The sequence below is a fragment of the Macrobrachium rosenbergii genome, chromosome 22 (genome assembly GCF_040412425.1).
Source record: "Macrobrachium rosenbergii isolate ZJJX-2024 chromosome 22, ASM4041242v1, whole genome shotgun sequence".
Classification (NCBI taxonomy): Eukaryota; Metazoa; Arthropoda; class Malacostraca; order Decapoda; family Palaemonidae; genus Macrobrachium; species Macrobrachium rosenbergii.
In genome coordinates this window covers 14,712,743-14,731,283 of record NC_089762.1, presented here as the reverse complement: position 1 = coordinate 14,731,283, position 18,541 = coordinate 14,712,743, and the positions used below count along the sequence as shown (strand labels likewise).

General features: G+C 36.2%; 1 protein-coding gene across 1 annotated transcript in view; it reads right to left on the bottom strand.

The window, feature by feature from the left end:
- The window catches only part of LOC136850588 (uncharacterized), a 219,940-nt gene that overhangs the window by 44,381 nt on the left and 157,018 nt on the right, over window positions 1-18,541 (bottom strand). The window lies entirely within an intron of this gene.

The following is an 18,541-nucleotide window of genomic DNA, read 5'->3' as shown; positions in this document are numbered from 1 at the left end:
ATCAAAGAAACTTTTGTAACAATATATATATATATATATATATATATATATATATATATATATATATATATATATATATATATATATATATAAATATATATATATATATATATATATATATATATATATATATATATATATATATATATATATATATATATATATATATATATATATATATATATATATATTTATATATATGTATACACACACACATGATTTCATGGTCTCTTTTATATTGTGATGAGTTCTGTCCATCTTCCATATATTGTACTAAGCAAAAAATAGGTAGAACTACTGCAATGGGCAACGTTTTTGCTAGGCTATTCAGTACTGTTGTCCGTATTTATAGAAGCAATCCATTTTGCTGACATATCTCTGAAATTGATTGATAAGTCAATATTCTAAATTGAATGAAAATTACAGAGGACTGGTTAGACCACGCTTTTCAATGTTGTATATGGAATGCTATTCATTATAAGTTATGAGAGTTGGTTCTATGTGGGTATCATGCAGGCTACATGTAAATTTTCATTACTTAACAGAGTTTTTTTTTATAAAACCCCGGTCGGCACTAGCCGTTAAGTTGAGGTACCATTGTATATTTGTGTCACAATAAACCTCCTACCTTCCGGGGGCGGGGGGCGCGAGCAGTTCTGATTTCCGATATGTAAATAAAGCTCTCTTAAGTAATGAAGATTTACATGTAGCCTACATGATACCCACATGGAACTAACTCTCATGGCTTATAATGAACAGCAGTCATATAAACCATTGAAAAGCGTGATCAACCAGTCCTCTGCACTTTTCATTCAGTCTAGAATATTCATTTATTTATCAATCAATTTCAGAGATGTTTTTGCAAAACGGATTGCTTCTATAAATACGTCCAATACGTCCTAGCAAAAACGTATCCCACTGCAGTAGTTCTACCTATGTATACTAATACAGATATGGAAGATATACAAAAATCTCACTTATTGGTTATTCTTGTCTCTGCAAAGCCACACCCAAATAAAGAGACTCTCACGCCCGTGGCAGGCTATGAACCCGATTACAGTCCGTTAGTCCGAAGGCCCGATAGTCCGAAGGTCCGATAGTCGTAGGTCTAAGCCGGCATTCCGACGTGTTTACTGGTTACAATTTTGCCGTATTAGTATTTGGAGGGGTGGGGGCTGATTACAGGTCGTCGGACTATCGGGCCTTCTGACTTTCACTATCGGACCTTCGGACTATCGGGCCTGCTGACTTTCGGACTATCGGACCTTCGGACTATCGGGCCTTCGGACTATAGGGCGGTCACCCTGAACCCGCACCCGTTGTGTCAGTGTGAGGTTACCTTAGCCATTCGACCACGAAGCGAGATAAAAAATCTTCCTGGCCATACATACATACGTACATACATACATACATACATACATAATGTATATCTCTCAAATCTGGTACATTTTACTAGAGCTAGAATTGACCCATCTTAAATATCGTTGCATAGTGATCATGCGATTATTGCTTTTTCAATCTGAAATATATACAGTAAGTCTACTGGTTACCTTTTTAACCCATGTTTAACCAATTTGCATTTGTAATAGCCACTATGACCTCTTCACTTCTCAGTTTCATCACGCACTCTATGTACTCATGTCACTCCAAAGTCTTACACCCAAGTAAAGAAACAAAGGAAGAAATCGTGGAAGAATTGTATATTGGCAATCTGTCGCTTGAACATGTGGTGTTTCAAGTTGCCATTGAGCTGGAGGAAGGATTACAAAAAGTTGACCGAGCGCTTTGCTGTTCTTAGGAGGCATGAGAACACGAAAGCTCCCGGTCATCTTCTCTATGTAATCCTTCAACAGCCCGGAGGCAATATATATACAAGCACACTTGCACACACACATATATTTATATGTAGATATATGAATATATATATATATATATATATATATATATATATATATATATATATATATATATATATATATATATTATTATAAATATATTTATACATATATATACATATATATATTATAAATATATATATGTATATATATATACATACATATATATATATATATATATATATATATATATATATATATATATATATATATATATTATAAATATATTTATATATATATATATATATATTATAAATATATATATGTATATATATATATATATATATATATATATATATATATATATATATATATATATATATATAAAAAGTGACCAGTGAATTTGCTCTCTCTCTCTCTCTCTCTCTGTTATTATATATATATATATATATATATATATATATATATATATATATATATATATATATATATATATATATATATATATATATATATACACACACACACAAAACACATGTATATATATACATGTATATATATATATATATATATATATATATATATATATATATATATCTTGTAAAAAAGTGACCAGTAAATTTTCTCTCTCTCTCTCTCTCTTATATATATATATATATATATATATATATATATATATATATATATATATATATATATATATATATATATATATATATATATATATATATATATATACTCTGTATATCTATGTATACTGTGTGTGTGTGTGTGTGTAACCATTGACAGCAATTAAAAGTACTTATGTAGAATCGAGGAATGTGGCTAGTAGATTTCATATATGTAAGCCTGTTGAGCAAAAGTTGCTTTCCATTATATCATTTATGGTGAAAATTAGTGTATTTCAGAGCAATTGTTTCATTGATGATTGCGGATTTATGAATCTTCGTTTTGTGCAGGCAGCTAAAACGACTTTTGACCGTCGACAAGGGAATTCCAAACTGGCCACCATCAGTGAAACAAGGAACTGGAATCTTTCAAAAGGACTGTACAATTCCGGCCCTAATGTCAAGCCTACCAATTTCATTTTTGAGCAAATACGTATGTTGTTTGTGCATTGTTTTTATATACACTATAAATCTATATCTACAAATACACACACACAAACATATAGGTACTGTGTGACGCCAGTTTTCGTAGCCATAAATCAATCAATCAATCGCATACATACGCTTATGTATGTGTGTGTGTGTGTATATATATATGTATATATATATATATATATATATATATATATATATATATATATATATATATATATATATATATATATATATATATATATATCTATATATATATATAATCATGAAGCTACAAATGTCGCTTAATATCAAATTCACGCTACCTCGGGAATATCTCCGATGGAGAATTATCACCGAAGGGGAATTTATATAAGTGATAAATGGATTGGTACCGCCGGGTCACGAACCCTCGGCACAGACCGTATCCAGCGACTCCAGTTGACATTACCACTGTGCTATCAAGAGAGGTGTGATAAAAATTTCATATGTATATATATGTATGTATATGTACGAGGGTAAGTCAAAAAGTTCCAGGAAAAATTGTTGAATGATGTATTTACATTTTTGAATGAAACAACCCAAATACTTTGGTAAACAATTATCTGTGATGTAGTGATCCATATAGACTTGTTACCTCAGTCATCCTCTTGCTACCGTGGTGTTAACATCTGCTTCAGAAAAGTAACTTCTTGAACCCATGGAAAATAAAAATTTTGAGATGAGAGCTAACATCAAGTTCTGACCAAATTGATTGGAAACCAGGAAAAATTATTGAAGCTTTGCAACAAGTTTATGGAGATTCTTCTCCATCTAAATCAGTTGTTTATGATTGGATAAAGCGATTTAAGGATGGTCATTAGGACCTCAAAGACAACCCAAGAGAGATAAGACCATCGACTGCAAAAATGAAAGAATTGTGGCTTTGGTGCAGAATCTAGTGGGTGAAGATCGTCGGATTACTATCGATATGATAGCTAATGAAACTGGGATCTCCATGGTTCCGCATTTTCAATTTTAAATGAAAATCTTGGTTTGAGTAAACTTTCAGCACGTTGGGTCCCAAAAGCGTTGCACGAAGACCAACTGCATCAAAGAGCTGAACTTTCTCTTGCAGTTTTAACGAAGATTGTTTGCATCAAATGAATCAGAGTTTTTGAAAAACCGTTGTTACTGGAGATGAAACTTGGATCCATCAATATGACCCAGAAAGTAAAATTCAATCAAAGCAATGGTTACCAAGAGGTTCAGCTGCACCAGTGAAGTTCAATGTGGCGAGATCTGCCCAGAAGGTTATGGCAACAGTGTTTTGGGACTCCAAAGGAGTGATTTTGATTGATTGATTTCCATGAAGGAAAAAAACAATCACTGGAACTACTACAAAGGTGTTTTGCAAAAACTGAAGACTGCATTGGCTAAAACGTCGAGGAAAGTTGCACCCCAGAATTTTGTTCCATCATGATAACGCTCCAGCACATTCATCAAGGGTTGCAAGAGAAGTCCTACGGAAATTTAGGTGGGAAACTTGTTCCACATCCTCCTTATAGTCCTGATCTTGCTCCTTCAGATTTTTTCCTGTTCCCAAAACTCAAGGAACACTTAAGAGGAGTCAGTTTGAATCTTTGGATGCTGGTAAACATGCAGTTTCAACATGGTTTAATAGAAAGGCCCCAAATTTCTACAAAGAAGGGTTGCAGGAGTAAAACAGCGCCTTGAAAAGATACCTGTATAGAGTTAGATGGTAGATATTTAAAAATGATGTTTGAATTTCCTTAAATAAAGATATATTGAATTTTTCCTGGAACTTTTGACTTACCCTCGTATATATATGTATGTATATTCGCTGATATATATATATATATATATATATATATATAATATATATATATATATATATATATATATATATATATATATATATATATATATATATCTCTCTATATATATATATATAGCCACTAACCTAAGTGTACCAGCCCAACTTCAAAGCGGTCCCAAGCCGGGTAAATAGAGAGGATTAGTGACAGGAAGGGCATCCGATAAAAAACCCAATGCCAGAACCATGGTTAGTCGAATCCAGATTCAGAGAGAATGCCAGGGTGTACCCTGATTAAGCGATCGGTCACGAGGGCCTGCTATCCTGACCCTCCGATAAAACAGTAGTTTCAAGGGCTACTGCAGTGTGGGCGATTGTGGCTAAAGAAGCAAGTCCATATGATTAGAATTGGGACACTAAATGTGGGTAGTATGACAGGAAAGAGTAGAGAGGTGGCGGAGATGATGAATACATGGAGAGTTGACATCTTGTGTGTGCAAGAAACAAGGTGGAGAGGGAACAAGGCAAAGGAAATAGGAGGAGGATGTAAGTGCCTGTACAGTGGAGCAGACGAGATTGGTAGAAGTGAAGTAGGCATCATTGTAAACAGTGAACTGAAGGAAAAAGTGGTAGAAGTCAAAAGAAGTGGTAGTCAGATAATGAAGTTCAAATTAATGTTATCAGAAGAAGCCCGAAATGTGATAAGTGCTTATGCCCCACAAGTTGGATGTGATGAGGAAGAGAAGTCAATGTTTTGGCAGGAGTTGGAAGAGAGAGTTGTATTGGGTGGAGACTTGAATGGACATATGAGTGATTTCAAGAATCCATGGAGGACTAGGAATGGGGGAGAGGAACAAAGAAGGCGAAGGCATTATAGACTTCGCAATGGCATTTAATATGGCACTAATCAATACATTCTTTATAAAGAAAGATTATGTGACATATAGAAGTGGTGGAAAAGAGAGTCAAATTGATTTTCTGCTCTGTAGGAGACAACACCTTAAGGAAGTAAAGGATTGTAAAGTGATATATGGAGAGAATGTTGGCCAACAACATAAGCTGGTGGTTGCGGACCTTTCAATTCGAAAAGGGACAAAGGGAAAGAGGAAAAGTAACCCTAAGATCAAATGGTGGGAGCTAGCCAGGCAGAAAATGTGGAGTTGAGATCTAGGTTTAAGGAGAATGTTCTGAGAGAAATAAAGTTGGACAGATGATGTAAATGATTGGTGGAGTTTAACAGCAATTTGATAACTAATCTTGGGAGGAAATTTTAATACTAGCAAAACTTCAGGCAAAGGTCCCCAAAAGATAAAGAAAGTTGGTGGTGGAATAAAGACACACAAGATCAAGAAAAGAAAGAATCCCAAAGAAAGATGATAAACACAAAAAGAAGAAAACGAGCAAATATCAAAAGAAGCAAAGAAAGTTGCAAACAACAAGTTGCAGAGCCAAGGCTGCTGCTTTCAATGATTTGTATGAGAATGTTGACACACCAGAGGGCATGCTAGAAACATCCACAGGATAGCCAAAGCTAGAGACAAATCTTACAAAAGACCTAAACACCCATTACAAATTAAAGATGGAAATGGTATGTTCTAACAAAAGAGGAGGAAATTAAAAGTAGATGGAGAGAGTATTTTGAAAAATCTTCTAAATGAAGAAAATCCCAGGAATATCATTGAGGATGGAGTAGCAAATGAAAGAGAAGTTCCCAGGATTAGACGGAGAGAAGTGAGGCGGGCACTAAGTAAAATGAAGAAAGGTAAAGCAGTGGGACCAGTTGGAATACCAGTCGAGGTGTGGAGGTGCTTAGGAGAGGAGGGAATTGACATCTTGTGGAACTTGTTCAATAAGATCTACCAGCAGGAGAAGATACCTGACGCCTGGAGAAACAGCCTGCTAGCCCCCATTTACAAAGAAAGAGAGAGGGGACATCCAATATTGTGCCAACTATCGGGGCATAAAGCTGATGGCACATACCATGAAAATCTGTGAAAGAATAATAGAGGCAAGGCTAAGGGATGAAACATCTATAAGTGACGAACAGTTTGGGTTCATGCCAGGAAAAGGGACAACAGATGCCATCTTTGTATTGCGACAAGTCATGGAAAAATTAGAGAAAAGGAAAGGAACTACATCTTGTATTTATAGATCTTGAGAAAGCATATGATCGAGTGCCTAGGCAAGAAGTGTGGAGGTGCATGAGGGAAAAGGTGTCTCAGAAAATATGTGAGGATTGTAAATGATATGTAAAGAGAAGCAACAACACAGGTAAGAAGCTCAGTGGGAACAACAGTCAAGTTTGAGGTTAAAGTTGGACTCCACCAAGGTTCTGCCATGAATCCCTATATTTTTGTGATAGTGTCTGGAGTGAAAGATCAGGTGCCTTGGAGTGTACTCTTTGCAGATGACATAGTGCTAGTGACCGCCAGTAAGGAAGAAGCAGACAGGAGAAGTGCGTTGGAGGACAGAGGCCTAAAGATAAGCAGAGCAAAAACTGAATATATGTGGATGAATGGAGGAGACCAAGAGGGAAGCATTAACTTAGAGCAGGCAGAAGTAAAAAGAGTTACATCCTTTAAGTACCTTGGTTCGTGTGTCACTGATTGTGGAGGGATGGAGGAGGAAGTGAACCACAGAATACAATCAGCTTGGTGCAATTGGAGGAAAACATCAGGTATCGTTATTTGACAAAAGATTTAATGTAAAGATGAAGGGAAAAATGTACAAGAGCATTGTCAGACCTGCGTTGACGTATAGTTGTGAAACATGGCCCATGAAGAAAGCACAAGAGAGAAAGATGGAAGTGGCAGAAACGAGAATGCTACGTTGGATGTGCGGAGTGACAAGAAGAGACAGGATAAGGAATGACTTCATAAAAGGGACGGTGAAAGTCACAGAAATATCAAAGAAGCTGCAACAGAGACGATTACAATGGTTTGGACATGCTATGAGAAGAGAGGAGGATTCTGTATGTAAAAGAACCATGAATATGGAAGTGCCTGGAACAAGGAGGAGAGGTAGACCAAGAATGAGATGGAGAGACACAGATAACAGGGACATGCAGGAGAAGAACGTGAGTGAGGTGATGGTGCATGATCATCCAGAAGATGGAGAAGACTAATAACAAACAGCGACCCCATATAAAGATGGGAAAAGCTGAAGATAAAGAAGAAGAATATATATATATATATATATATATATATATATATATATATATATATATATATATATATATATTATATATATATTTCCATCATATTGTCTCACATTGATCCGTATGCTAAATGTTCTTTTGATAATGGTGCTAGCATTCTCTAACATTTTTAATTATCACTACCATAATTGTTAGGTTTGTATTACATGACATCCAGTGTTCAAAGGAAGGTAAAGAACAATAAAAGAAAACACTCTAAATTTCTAATTCTCTCTCTCTCTCTCTCTCATCTTCTCTCTCTCTCTCTCTCTCTCTCTCTCTCTCTCTGGACTAAAGCATAATTTGATGGCAAATGGTGATACACTAGATTACATAATTCATTTTTTATAAACTGTCTTTTATCAATGTAATGCCACTACCACTGTTGTCAAATACGAAATCTGATTGCCTCAAATTACTGGCAACCTTTCACAATCATCATATACTATAATACCTCACTGAACTGTCTTTGCCTTTTTATCCCTCTGTTAGTCGTGATATATATATATATATATATACATATATACATATATATATATATATATATATATATATATATATATATATATATATATATATATATATATATATATATATATTTTTTTTTATAAATATTACTGCTTTCGCCCTCGATGTATTTAGGTGTAGGAATATTAGTCGATTGACCTCGACAGAAACATCTCTGCCCGCCATAGGCAATTCAAAAATAACAATCACCGCCTTAGACAAATGGCGCCGCATAGGCTGGAAAGTTTATAAACAAAATATGCTAGGCATTAGGGGACCTAAGCCTCAGAGGGGTTTACTCTCAATGACCCTAGTTATGGTGGCCCTTAAGCTTTATTCTATGCATTCGACGATGCCTTTGTCAAGGTCGGATTGCCCGGCGGTATAAAACTTGCCCTCATCTGGCGGGAACGAAGCGAGGTCGGGGAGAGAGATCCCAGCGGTCACTGAACCAGGGTGACGCTGCGTGCGTGCCCGAACGATATTCTTTGTTCTTTATTACTTTTACTCCTACGTCTATCTTAATTAGTGAATTGGGAAGACTGCCAGAATACGACTCCTGAGGTCCCTCGTTTGCGCAGCGACTCGACATTCACGGTAAAACCGATTCTTGTTGAAGCTTCGTCGATTGACTAGTACTTTTCTGTATTTCACATTTTTTTCTTTGTTTTCTTCCTTCAGCCACCACTTAGAGTATATGTGTTTACGAAGTCTAGATTAAGCCAAATTATTATATTGTTAGCTTCAACCCCGTTATTCCAGTAAAATACCTAGATTTAGGGTAAGCAAAATCAGGTTAAATCTCGATGCTTTGTATGCCTCGCGTCCGAATGTTTGGAAGAACCGTTGCGTTTAAAATCAAATTCATCTCAAATATTTTGTTAAGGTTAATTACCCTTAACTGGCAACCTTTGGCTAATTAACGACTGTCTTTGAGGTTAATTTTTGGCTTCAAGTGGCAGGTTACGTGTAATCTTGGTTTGCAGGGCCAAAAATTACGTAAATTGAATAATACATGATCAACCAAGACTCTCACACGTAACAATATATATATATATATATATATATATATATATATATATATATATATATATATATATATATATATATATATATATATATATATATATATATATTCTTGCATATTTTCATTCGTCCCTTTAGCCTGTTAGGTAGGGAATCAATATTAACAAAAAATTGTATCTCATTCGTCAGCTCTGAGTAGGCTTAGCGGTGTGCAGACACGCCATGTCACAGTTTAACAAAGGGATAGGTCTAAACCCCCCAGGTCCCCCAACATGGGGGTAGAACAATACCGCTCTTAGCTCCCCCCATCGTACAATTTGGGGGTGTGTCAGGCAGCCGTAGAGAAGTCGTTAATTGAACCAAGGAGAAAACGGGATAAAGGAGCTACTGTTTTGAACTTTAGGAACTATAAGGTCTCTTACTGTATGAACCTATTACTGGCTTTGGGATTTTGCTTCCTGACGTGACTGCTGCCCTGTGTTCAACTCGAAATACCTCAAGACCGCCGAGGAGCGATGTGGAAAGAAACACGCATCTAGCCAGACGTGTGTGTGACTCAGCTTCTCCCTTTCATTCTGGCCTGGACACCATTCCAGACGATCTACGGCTTCATGCAAAGAGCTCATGCAAAAGACAGGATTAGGTACGTCTATGAATGCAATTTCCCTGCCAGTTCCTGTTTCTTCTCGTGAATTTCTCTCCACATTTCATCATTTCCAACTTTTCACTCTCCTGAACAAAGCCCCCTTTGTTAAGCAAACCTACCCACAAAGCAGCCCATGATTCACCCCATGATTTGTCCTAAGCTCCAATTTAGGTCAATTCAGTCATCAGAATTAGATTATTCCCACCATAGTGTTAACCAAGGGCTAATTAAATTTAGTTGATTAATTCCTCCATGGTGCAGGCTTAAAGTTTCATACGAGAGAAACTCCTTGATTTGGAATGCTACCCTGGGCTTCTCTTCCAGGAATCCTGTTACTCTGATCCCGTGCGGTCGACCCAGCCTTGTGAATCAATTATACTAAGAAATACTGCCATTTCTGATAAGCCAGGGAGTCTGATATGCAGTCCCAAGGGTACTACCCAGTTCCCTTCCCATTGTGCATAAGCACTGGACCCTTGCAACTCATTCAATCAGCATTAACCACTTACTATTTCCAAGACATGCTATTCACGGTCCAATAGTGTTTCACATTTTATTTGATTGCCTACTAGATCATCAGTTTTCAGGTTAATTTCATGATTGTTTCATTTGTAAACAAAATCATCTTAACGTAACTAGTGACTCATTTCCCATGGTGACCATCTAATCCCCAACTTAATTGCTGATAATTAAGGTAAATCACACCTAGTTCCCATCCATTTTATTATATTCTGGGTGCTTTCGGTTTGCCCTCAAAGGCAGTCTATGATAAAAACCTCTTGCATTCTTCCAACAGACCCCAGAACGTAAGAATATATATATATATATATATATATATATATATATATATATATATATATATATATATATATATATATATATATATATATATTTATATATATATATATATATATATATATATATATATATATATATATATATATATATATATAAAGTCCTCACGTGAAAATGAAAGGAATTGGTACCAAGACTTTCAACTTCTATTTCAAAAACATCTTCAGGTACTGAACAGAGTTAAGAGAATAACATATACAAAAAAAATAATATGGGTCACAGATAACAATAAAATAAGTTAACAAGCTATTTAAGTATGTAAACAACATTCTTTCAAAAACAAAAACATACTTATTGGAAATATGTAATTACTACAAATGCCAGTACAAAACTATCTGTTTGTAAAAAATCTAACAGCTTGTTTTACTCTTGCATCCTTAAGAATAAAGAATTTTTAACAATTCGTCCATCTTAAAAAGACCTTCGCTCAAATTCATATTACTAAAAGAACTAATGAGGCATCCTTCGACCAACACTCTGTCATGCAACGAGGAACTTAAAAACAACTGTAGCTGAATTCCAATCTATTGGGTGTTCAAAGTCTCTTACGTGACAAAAATGGCGCTTGAGCTGGTTGCAACCGTACATTATATTTATGCTGTGTGACTCTCTTACTTAGTTCCTTACCAGATTGTCCAATATAAGGTAAATTACAAGTTGAGCAACTAAGTAAGAGAGTCACACAGCATAAATATAATGTACGGGTTGCAACCAGCTCAAGCGCCATTTTTCGTCACGTAAGAGACTTTGAACACCCAATAGATTGGAATTCAGCTACAGTTGTTTTTAAGAGTTCCTCGTTGCATGACAGATTGTTGGTCGAAGGATGCCTCATTAGTTCTTTTAGTAATATGAATCTGAGCGAAGGTCTTTTTAAGATGGACGAATTGTTAAAAAGCTTTATTCTTAAGGATGCAAGAGTAAAACAAGCTGTTAGATTTTTTACAAACATAGTTTTGTACTGGCATTTGTAGTAGTTACATATTTCCAATAAGTATGTTTTTTGTTTTTTGAAGAATGTTGTTTACATACTTAAATAGCTTGTTAACTTATTTTATTGTTATCTGTGACCCATATTGCTTTCTTGTATATGTTATTCTCTTAACTCTGTTCAGTACCCTGAAGATGACTTTGGAATAAAAGTTGAAAGTCTTGGTACCAATTCCTTTCGTTTTCACGTGAGTACTTATTATATACTTCATCCACGGGACCATTGTGGAAATTACAAGATACATACATACATACATACATACATACATACATACATACATATATATATATATATATATATATATATATATATATATATATATATATATATATATATATAGAGAGAGAGAGAGAGAGAGAGAGAGAGAGAGAGAGAGAGAGAGAGAGAGAGAGAGACATAAGATACGCAGCTTTTGCAGCAATTTTCATGAAATAATAAAATTAAATTGATGAAATAAACTACAGTTATTACCAATTTTAGTAATTTTAGAATAAAATACGAAACAGCTTACGGTCGTTATTTAGGATGAAATGCATCTGAAGTTCAGTCACATTCACGGAACATATCGTAAAGATATAAAACAGTAAGTAAGAGCATTTTTCATATTTCATCAGTCAGAATAAATGTCAATAAACTACAATTACTTACGTTTTTCATGTGAATAGTGCTGGAAAAGTAAAACGGAAAAGATGAAAGTAACCAACGAGCGACACTAAGTTGGATTACACAGGATTATAGCCCGTTTACCTCCTGTGTCGAAAGTCCAAATTTCCAAAGAGTAGGAGGACGACCCAGCCAAGCTGCGTGGCGTCTCGCTATACATAACGATATCGCAGTGATTGACGAATTCCCGCATTACATTATGGAAAATTAGGACAAAGGGGTTCGGGAGGCAGTGCTTTTGTTTGGATATGGTCGACATGACTTCCTAGGACCTAGAGAAAACATGGTGTAGTGGATTAACCTTGAAAGGAAGGCAGGAAAAATCAGTCGTATATTGTAAATCATAACATCTGCTCTCCGTATATCTACGCACTAGGCATTACTTAAGGTTCTTTGCAGAGTGCCTTCGGCCCCTAACTGCAACCCCTTTCGTTCCTTTAACTGTACCTACTTTCATATTCTTTTTCTTTCATCTTACTCTCCACCCTCTCCCAACAATTGATTCAATTTTCCTCATGACCTCATAGGTCCCAGTGCTTGGCCTTTGGCCTAAATTCTATATTCAGTCTACGTATTAAAGGTCATAGGTAGATTTGACGCGCTACGTATATTTACGTACTAAATGGTTAAAGGGTTAACTTTGCCTTTCAATAGACTTGCAGTATAGCAGACGTATTACTGCCGTATAAAATACGTTTCATGTGTATTCGTGTATATAAATTGTCTGTGTGCGTGAACTTTTACTGCCTCTCGATTGGTGAAATTAAGCACAATTGGGAGCAGTCAATATTAGTTCTCATATTTATGTTCCAGTGACATCTTTGGGTGCATGATCCTAGGGACAGCACTCTCATTCCGAAAATAATGCATGGGGATTTACAATAGACCCAAGGATTATTGCGTTAGAGGAAATATTCTGCAATGAAGACCACCTTTTGTGAAAGAAACATTGTCAGTAGTAATATTGACCGAGTGCAAGAAACGGTATAAACAGTATACCAAGAACTGTAAGTAGTTTGTGAACCGCAAGCGGCCCCCTCGTCCCGTGAGACCTATAAGTTCTGGCCCCTAATATGCCTCGACAAATCCTAATGAAATACCATTACGTATTGTCGGAATCCATTAGGGCACAGGCATCGCCAAATAAATTTCTTACCTGTAATTAGAAGCAGCCTATCCTTAAGTCCACTTTTTATTTCATTAGTATGAAAGAGAGAAGGAAGGGAAATAAGAAAAAATGGATAATTAATAAAAACAAAAGAGAAATAGATGACCAAGTAGATGGTCACCTTAAATTTAGAAATTTTATTTTCCTCGTAATAACTATGAGAGGGAATTTTTAAAAGCATTGCCAGATAAAACGAAAATAACAAATCTATGTTCTATGATAAAATCCAAACCTTCCGTAATAACAGAGAAAATTCTAACCCACTCGTAACCAAGCTCATAAACTTACATTCGTATGATTTAGGTATCAAGGATAATTACCGACATACCCGTTAAAAAGCAAAATGAAACACATCAGGAAACGCTGGCAATGTTCAAAATAAAAAGAGCATTCTCAATCATGCTTACGTTTCATCCATCATCTCACTCCTTTGCACCCTCTGTCATTCATTCGTTTGACAAACTTTCCTGCTTAGCATCTCAGAGAGATACCGACAGCCGCAATCAGAGAGAGACAACAAATGATTAGAGAAGGAAAACTCCGACAGGGACTTGAAAGCTTGATTTTTTGTCCGTGGTGCACAGCACATGAGACAGCACATGCACCACGGTCTCATCACGCCGTAGACGCTACAGATATGACAAGGAAACGAGTACTTAGCGGGACAATCTCTTTTCTTTTTCTGTATTCGGAAAAGGAAAGATCAGAAAGTATCTTGAGAAGAAAGCTTCACAGGCACGATAAAGGAAAATATCTGCAAAATAAGAAAGGAAATTGTGTTAAAGAAAGCTCTAAAAATAAGGTCCTTGCAATTCCGTGAGAGTGTTACTTTATTGCCAGTTGTACATCACTCATTTTATTCGAAAGAATAACTAAATGATCAAGAACATATGAATTTTCCTTCCGCGGATAAGGGCAAAGACTTGATTGAGAGCTCCAGCTTCATTACACATGCCTTTACTCACACTCACAGTATCAGTTATTATAAATTATAGACTCTAGAGTATTGTTTATACATATATACACATACACACACACATATATACTGCATATATATGTGTGTGTATGTGTATGTATGTGTATAACTCGCCGGTTTGTGGGATGTTGAAATGCAGTGCACCACAAGGAAGAAATAAAACGGAAGGTATGATTCCAACCTGTTTTTCCTTATCGAGACATCCTCGTGATCGGTGGTACGTAATAGCAGAATTTCGCCAGAATCTTAGGTGAAAAACAATACAGGTGAATAAACAGGTGGCAAAGCAGGATAATCTTTAATATGGGAGCAAAAATTTTTTCAAAGCCTATTAATGTCACTTCTTCAGTATTTCTTAGTAGAAATCCCATTGTCCTTTAATTTTGTTGGCAGTTGGCTCAGTACTCATGAATATTTTGATAGTTCCAGTAAGAGATAACGCAGGTTGTGATGTTATCTTTTGCCAAAACAGCAAGATTTTTGAATGACAGTTATCTTCTGGCATGGGAAGTGATTACCCCACGTGCTGTCACAATTGTACACATTAGAGTGCGTGTTTGTACTGTTTTATTCACTTTAGTGTGTATTTCGTAACTCTAAGTTACTGTTTACCAGTCCCCTTGAACATGTGCAAATAAAGCGAAACTGAATATCCATATAATTTTGGTTCATTTGTACCTTACGCTATTTATATATATATATATATATATATATATATATATATATATATATATATATATATATATATATTCTATATATATATATATATATATATATATATATATTCTTCCCTTCTTCAACAATTCCGTCTCTTAGTCATCAGGTTAAGCCCAGAGATTGGTGGCGAGCAGACACCATGTCACATTTGAACAAGGCAGGTCTAAAACCCCCAGGTCACCCGATTTCGGGTTAGAACAATACCGCTCTTCAAGCCCCGCCATTATACGATTTGTGGGGGTGTCAGGTAGCCGTTAGGGAATCGTTAATTTAACAAGGGCGAATGCGGGATAAAGGGGGCTACTGTTTTGAACCTTAGGGACTTTGCTATAACATCTCTCACTCTATGAACCTATTACTGGCTTCGGGCCAGCCCTAGGAGAGCTGTTAATCAGCTCAGTGGTCTGGTAAAACTAAGGTATACTTAACTTTGGGAATTGCTTTCGGATTCGACCTATGGCTTGCGTTCGCCTCAAAAATACCTCAAGATGCCGAGCCGTTAGAGGCAAGACTACGGGTCAAACGCTGCTCAGCCACGCACGAAGGAGCACAAATCCAGTGCCGCCTCTTTCTCTGTCCATTGTCTGAGGTGCATCCGCCTGATGTATCCAGATCTACTTGCAAGACCTCTGCAATAAACAGGTTATGGTACATCTGGGAGCACACTCCCTTGCCAGTCTCTATCCCTTCTCGTGAACTTCTCTCCATATTTTCATTATCTTCAGATTTTCACTCTCCTAAACAAAGCCCCCTTTGTTAAAGCAAACCTACCAACAAAGCAGCCCATGATTCGCCCCCATGACTTGTCCTAAGAATTAAATCATTATACTGATCAAAAGTAGTTAACCAAGGGCTAATTAATTCTAATTGATCAATTCCTCCATGGTGTATATTTAAGTTTCATGCGAGAGAAACTCCTTGTTTTGGAATGCTAACCTGGAATTCTCTTCCAGAAATCCTGCTACTCTGCACCCCAGCAGTCGAGCCCAGCCTTGTGAATCAATTCCACTTAGAAGTACTGCCATTCCTGATAAGCAAGAAAGTCCTGATACGCAGTCCTAGGCCACTAACTAGTCCCCCTACCCTGTTGTGCACAAGCGCCTGATCATTGCAACTCTTTCAACCAGTATTAACCGCTTTCTATTCAGAGATTTGCTATTCATTGTCTTTTATTGTTTCACATTATATGTGACTTCCTGCTGTTTCATTAGCCTTTTCAGATTAGTTTCTTGATTGCTTCATTTGTAAATAAATTCATTTTAACATAACTAGTGACTCATTTCCCATGGCGACCTTCCATTCCCTGATTAATTGCTGATGATTAAGATAAATCACACCTATTTCCCATCCATTTTATTACATTCTGGGTGCTCTCTGTTGTCCCTTGAAGGCAGTTCATGATAAAAATACCCTTTACATCCCTCCAACAGACCCCAGAACGTAAGAATATATATATATATATATATATATATATATATATATATATATATATATATATATATATATATATATATATATATATATACATAAAATGTATCCTGCCAATTTAAAACATTAGGCCGTGTGGTACATATAAATTCTAACTTCTTTTGTGACTTGTGTGGCTTAGTTGACAGGGCCTTTGCCTTTCAATTAAAAGACCTGGGTTCGATCCCGATGTGAGTCAGTTTTATATGTATATATATATATGTGTGTGTGTTTTGTATGAGTTTCATAAGTAATAGTGATAAAAATATTAATCAGGGAATTAGCAAGAATGTGTGCAAGACTCGATGTAATATTCTTTATCAGCTATACCTTGACAATATAGTTATAATCCCAAGCCCGCGTTCACTAATCCTTCAGATTGATCTCGGGCTGATCATCAATATTTAACCAGTTTCTGCTGGAATCTATATTAGAGGGGTAATAACCTCTGTTGTCAATTTGAACTGAAATAGTTCTACGAAACGGTTAGTAAACAGTAAGGAAGTAAACGACGTTAACCATGCACTGCTGTAAGTACTGTTCTTTTCACACTTTTCCTTTATTCAGTCCAATTTAAATGTTTCGCTTGGTTGGCTACCGAAGGGCTGACACCGGTAGCAACATTATTCAAGGTACCGAAAACAGTGATCCAAAGAAATTCTTCTTGGAGTGAAAGGCAGTTGACACAAAACAACAGCCGTTCTTGTCTGTGTCAGAAGAGAAAGCGAGGCAAGGTAATATTGATCAGAGGTACAGGGCTCTTACATCTGAACGGTTAATATATTCTGCTTTTAAGTCTGCTGTAAAAGAAAACTATTGAGATGGTTTTGTCTGTCCTTCCGCACTTTTTCTGTCCGCCCTCAGATCTTAAAAAGCTACTGAGGCTAGAGGGCTGGGAATTGGTACGTTGATCATCCACCCTCCAATCATCAACCACCAAATTCCAGCCCTCTAGCCTCACTATAATAGTTTTTATTTTATTTAAGGTTAATGTTAGCCAAGATCGTTCGTCTGTCAGCCCAACAACACAGGCCACCACTGCCGGCTGAGAGTTTTATGGGCCGCGGCTGAGAGTTTCATATAGCATTATACGCTGTACAAAAAACACAATTGCGCCGAAGAAACTTTCGGCGCATTTTTTACTTGTCATACTTGTTTTCAGCAGAAAGTATTTTGAATTTGATTATATACATCAGCTAGAAGGCGAATGCGAATATTCCAGTGTCTGTAGTTCCCAGTGGAAAGAGGGTTATTGGTTGGCAGGGGGGTGCGAGATGCTATGTTGCTTCCAAACTAAATATAATCTTGGGAGAAAGTCTAAAACCGAGGACAGAGTTTGTCTCGTTTATTATATTGCTTCAGATCTGTACTGTAGGTATGTTATCTGGTTGGCTAAGGATGTCGAGAGTGCATGCAGCTTCAAAAAGGAAATAGTAGTAAAGAATAGTAACAGAGACGCTGATGATATAGCAAAACATACACAAACACAAACAGAAAGGGAAAGAAGGAGAGAGAAGGTGAAAAAGCATCATTAAATTGGAAGGAATTTTTAATGATGATGCAACTGATATGAGTAATTATGTGTTAACACCCACGAGT